The following is a 6,069-nucleotide window of genomic DNA, read 5'->3' on the forward strand; positions in this document are numbered from 1 at the left end:
GGAGAGAAATGAGATCATGGGTGGAAGTGACTATGTTCTCCTGGAGTTTATTACACAATGGAAAGGAGAAGCAGGCATAGTCAAATATGCATTCTAGATTTAGGAGAGCAGATTTCAGTAAACCTAGAGAAGTAGAGGGTGAACCGTTTTTCAGAAATACAAAAGGAAAGGGAGTTCAGGACGGATGGGACTTTCTCAAAAGGGAGAAGCACAATTTCAAACAGTTCCAGTGAGAAAGAAAAACGGGAGGTGTCAAGAAACCAGGATGGAGACTAGGAACTTTCAACACCGAGATGAGTTTGAAACAGAACATGTATAAGAAATGGAAAAAGGGGGAAATCACGAAAAAGGATCAAAGAAATAGCAGGCATTTGTAGGTAAAGTCAGAAAAGCTAAAGCACAGAATGACTCAGGCTCTTGAGGGTTAAAAAGAATAAAAAAGGGCTTTTTTTGGATATGTCCACGGCAAAAGGAAGAAGAAGGAATGGTAGGGCCCACTGCGTGGAGAAGATGGCAAAATGCTAACAGAAGACAGAGAAAAGCAGAATTACTCAAGACCTTCTTTGCCTCAGTCTTCTCAAAAAGGCAAAGGGTGCTCAACCTGAGGATAATGGAGCAGAGGACAGAATAGGGCATTTCACACAGAATAAGTAAAGAGAATAGTAGAGGAATACCTGTAATCTAAATGAATTTAAGTCTCCAGGACCAGATGAACTACATCCAAGGGTATAAAAGAACTGCAAATGTATATCGGAGCCATTGAAATATAGTCTTTGAGGACTCCTGGGAACAGGAGAGATCCCAGCAGACTGGAGGAGGGCAAAACGTTGTCCCCATCTTCAAAAAGGAGAAAAAATCGGATCCCAACAATTATTGTCCAGTTAGTCTGACAAAATCCCGGAAAGATTCGGGAGCAGATTATTAAACAGAGAGCGGCGGAACATCTAGAAGGCAATGCCATAATCACAAAAAGTCAAAATGGGTTTCAGAGAAACAGTCATGCCAGACAAACCTGATCCTTCTTTGATAAAATTACCAGCTTGGTAGATGAAGGGATGCTGTGGATAAGTATATCTTTATTTCAGTAATGCCTTTGACAAGGTTTCCTATAACATTCTTGCAAACAAGCTTATAAAAAGTGGGATAGACAAGGCAACTGTTACATGGATTGTAACTGGTTGACCGCCGAACCCAAAGGGTGCTCAACAATGGCTCTTTTCATCCTGGAGAGAGTGACCAGTGGGGTCCCAGAGGGCTCTGTCCTGGGCCCAGGCTATTCAACATCTTTATCAATGACCTGGATGACAGAATTGAGAGCATACTTATCAAATTTGCAGATAACACACAAAGTAGGAGGAGTAGCTAATACTCCAGAGGACAGGAACAACATTCAAATGACCTGATAGAAAGATACTGGGTCACAGCTAACAAAATGAAATTCAACAGAGAAATTAAGGTACTCTGCACTTAGGGCAGAAAAATAAAATGCACAGATTAGGATTATGGGGGAACCTGGCTTAAGAGAACAACATGTGAAAGGGATCTGGGAATCCAAGTAGACTACAAGTTGAACATGAGTCAACAGTGGATGAGGCAGCTAAAAAGGCCAATGCAATTTTAGGAAGATCAATAAAAGTATAATGTCTGGATCAAGAGAAGTAATAGTACCACTGTATTCTGCTCTGGTCAGGCCCCACCTGGAATACGTGTGCCCAGTTCTGGGCACCACAATTCAAAAAGGAGGACATTGAGAACTGCAGCCATGTGTCCAAAGGAGGGCGACTAAAATGGTGAAGGGTCCTGGAAACCATGCCCTATGAGGAACGAGCTGGAGATGTTTAGCCTGGAGAAAATAAAAGGTGATATGATAGCTGCTTTTAATATTTTGAAGGGATGTCATATGGAGGAGGGAGCAAGCTTGTTTTCTGCTGCTCCAGAGAATTGGACCTGGAACAATGGATGCAAGCTTCAAGAAAAGAGATTCCACTTCAACATTAGGAAGAACGGTCCTGAACAGTAAGGGCTGTTTGACAGTGGAACCACTCCTCTCCTTCCTCGGAGTGTAGTGGAGTCTCCTTCAAGGAGAGGCTGGATGGCCATCTGTCAGGGATGCTTTGATTTTGTATTTCCTGCATGGCAGGGGGTGGACTGATGCCCCCCCTGCGGTCTCTTCCACTCACTACGATCCCTTGGATTCTATGATTCTTCTGATTAGATTAATTTATTAGTCATTATAACACAGATTAATAATGAAAATAAATAAACTAGTTGTTAGCTATCATAGGTGTACTGCACTGCCTGTCTACTACATTGTAGAGAAAATTCAACTGGAAAGTTCTCATCAGGGCACATGCAAACTCTCTTTGTTTCTGTGCCTCTAATAATCTGCTATGTTTTGCAGAAAAATTCTAGTATCTGGCATGTTAATACAGTTCTGAAAGCATTTTACTTAGTCTGTAACCCCGCTTTGATCCAACCGGGAGAGGCGGGGAAACATAAATAAAATTTTATTATTATTATATTATTAAGAATCATATTGCTGCAGGAAAGATTATGGTGGATTTGACATCATAGATAGTTAAAAATAGTAACAACTGACTACAAAGTCAAACTACAATTTGTGGCATTCAAATTATTCATCAGTATGGACCCTTACTTAAATTGTACATTAACCGAGTCGTGGTTAATCTAGTCCTGGAACTCCAAGATCAAACAGTGACCCAGACCTATAGTAAATATCTGTAATTCTTTTGGATGACTCCTGCTGTATTTTCTAAAGAGTGATTTAGGACACTAGCAGAGAAAATGAAAAGAATTTTTGTGAAGGAAAATGAACCTGCCCTACCTTGTTGGCACGGAGTTGCTTGTAAACATCTGTCTGCTGCCTTATGCGATACTCCAAGTCCGTAACTTGAGCCTGCAGCCATGTCCATCGACAGATAATGGCTGCTCTTTCCATGGCCCACTGGCGCTCGGCTAGGCGTTTTCTGAAAAACAAGCATTTGCATGTTGTTAGTAGCACTTTCTCAGACTTCTACAAGACTGTAGAAAAATGAATGCTTATTCAAAGTAGCAAGTTCCGATTATATTTTCCCAGGCCACCTCCCAAATTAAGTATTTCTAGCAACAAAGGTCACACCTAACAAAACCCAATATTTTAAGGACACAACAGAATTAAACAGCCATCTCCTTCATGAGGAAAAGCAAAACCAATAACTAAGTATCATGGATGACACCTTATAGACCATGAGACACAGAACAGCAATATACATTTGGCAGACCGTATCTCCTTGTTTGAGCCAGCCTGGGCCTTGAGATCCTCAGGTGAGGCCCTTCTTTCAATCCCAGCACCTTTGCAAGTTGGTGGGGACACAAGAGAGGCCCTCTTGGTGGTTGACCCAGACTCTGGAACTTCCTCCCTGAGGAGGCCACAATATGGCTCCCCCCCCCCCCCCCCCCTTCCCTTTTCCTTTTGTGTTGTGTCTTTTTAGATTGTAAGCCTGAGGAACCGTCACTATCCCTCTATTGTAGGCCAACCTGGATCCCCAGTGATGGGCGGCATAAAAAATCCTATGTTGTTTTGTTGTTGTTGTCCTACACCTATAGACAGGTTAAAACCTTTTTATTCAGACAGGCTTTTAAGACAAAAGCTATGGGGTACTAGAGGGGTTTAACTGGACTGGTTTTAAGGGATTTCATCATTTTAAATTGCATTTTATTCTTTTAAACATGTATTTTTCATACTCCTACAGTTTAATTTTAATGCTCAATTTTTGGGTGGTTTCAATTGTATTGCTTTTTAAATTGAGTGCTGCTTTGAGTCCAGGGAAACGTGGGAGGATTATGAAGATAACAGTATGTTACAAGGATGATCTTCAGTTCATAAGACTTGAAAAGCAAATTATTTTATTCAGGGAGAATACTGTCAATGGCTACATGCTACTTCCAAACATATCAGAGGCAGCATGCCTCCAAATAACAATGGCTCACATACACTGGAAGAGAGCTACTGCTTTCCTGCTCTGCTTGTGGGTTTCCCTGAAAATATCTGACTAGTCAAAATCAAAATCAGGGTAATATAATAAGCTGATTCTTCAGATGATGGACACAGAGAGAGAGAGATCAAACACAGTGGGCTCTTGGTATCCACTGGGGTTTGGTTCTAGGACCCCCTGTGGATAACAAAATCCATGGATTCTCAAGTCCCACAACATCATAGTGAAATAGTGTCCCTGATATAAAATGCCAAAGTCAAGGTTTACTTCTTAGAGAAATATACAGTCACCCCTCCGTTTCCACGGACTTGAAGTCCATGTCCCTCGCCCATTCAGAGATGGCAAATGGAGTGGGACAAAATGGGGTGTGCACTTACAGGTGCCTGTGCGCACTTGTCACTCTTGCCTTGTAAAACTTTTTAAAAAACAAGCTCTTTCTCTTTGGTTCCTTCAGCCAGAACTCTGCATGTACTTTGGTCTCTTCTTGTCTTGAATACTCCAACTTCACTCTCTTTGTTCTCCCACTATTTCATCCTTAATCCCTGACCTTGATCCAAACCTTTGCTTTGATTGAAAGGCAAATTAACCTTAAAAAGTCCATGGCAGGGATGTTCACATCATGCTTCTTCCTGGAGCCACTTCACGGCCCCAACTGCTCTGGGAGTTGGAGAGGGGCACCCGTAATCTGTGGGCATTTGGGGGGAGGTGGGACTGCCCCAAATTGGCCTTGGATCTTTGGGTGAGTCAATATAAGGAAGTTCAGAGAAAGAATGTCTTTAATTTTTGCATGCTGTCCCACTCTTACTCATGATGTACCTACCCCCAATACCCCAGAAGTCACAGGGAAAGGAAAGGATTGGAAACTTTTCTTCTTTTCTCATGTTAACTTATCTTAGGACTGTAGTTCCTACAGTCAAAAGCATCTGTGACTGTTGCTTGGATCACAGAACTTCCCTTCTAAAATCACTATGGGGCTCTCTTTCTGCTCTTAGATCTAGGACACGTTCATTGCACTTATTGACCTTGCTGTCCCCTTTCTCATGTCCTGGTTTATCCTGAAAGCTTCACTACTCCAGCTGTATTACCCTCTAACATCAGAAGGTCTACTGCTCTCTCTAACCTATCTGCCCTTTTGCGGGTTTGACCTTTATACACTCTGTCCGCAAACCTCTCAGCAATGCAACCTATCCTACTTATAGCAAATCCCCATCATCTTCCCAACTCCCGCAGAATCCTCTGAGCTCTCATCTGACCTCTGAAGAGGTGGCTCTGCAGGATCCCAAGCCTTCTTTGTCCCCAAATATACTTCTGACATGATAACCAAAGGGAGGAATGTATGCCCTGGCGCTGGCATGTATAATTTTTATCCTATTGCAGCCAGTGGGGTAAAGGAAACTAGCAAAAGAAAGAACAAAAGAAAAAGAATGTATTTGCATAGGGCTGGTCTTCCAGCTATGGATCTTTGTGGTCCACCATGAAAATTTCTGTGTGGAGTTACCTAGTCACTCCATCACCAATGCTCTTCTACTCACCTCAGTGATGATAAGCCTACATTCTTAGATATATAGCATACATCACTGGTCTCAATGGGACATATAGCAGGGATGGGCGTATAGTACCTATCTGGGCGTAAGTCCTGTTGAATTCAGTGACTGCCTTCATATATGCATGCATAGGCTTGTATCGTTATTTCAACTAAGATTAGATTATCTACCGCATTCCTTTCTTCTGATGTTCTAATTTTGCTTTTCCAGCAGGAAAGTGTTTCCTAAGGTATCACTCTGCTTTTCTGATTAAAAATAGGCTCACATGTGAATAAGTGGCCTCTCCTACCTTAGAGACTAAGGGGTTTATAGTGGCAAATGCATTTGGTATAGAACATTCGAACTGTAGGCTCACTGCCACTGAAACAAATACAAGGTACTTTCTCATTTTTCTGTACAGCAGAACAAAAAGTGTGTACAGTCAGCCCTCCTTATTCAGATTCCTTATCCACAGAGTCAACCATCCACACCTTGAATGAATATATATATATATATATATATATATATGTGTGTGTGTGTGTGTGTGTCTC

The sequence above is a fragment of the Sceloporus undulatus genome, chromosome 6, assembly GCF_019175285.1.
Source record: "Sceloporus undulatus isolate JIND9_A2432 ecotype Alabama chromosome 6, SceUnd_v1.1, whole genome shotgun sequence".
Taxonomy (NCBI): Eukaryota; Metazoa; Chordata; class Lepidosauria; order Squamata; family Phrynosomatidae; genus Sceloporus; species Sceloporus undulatus.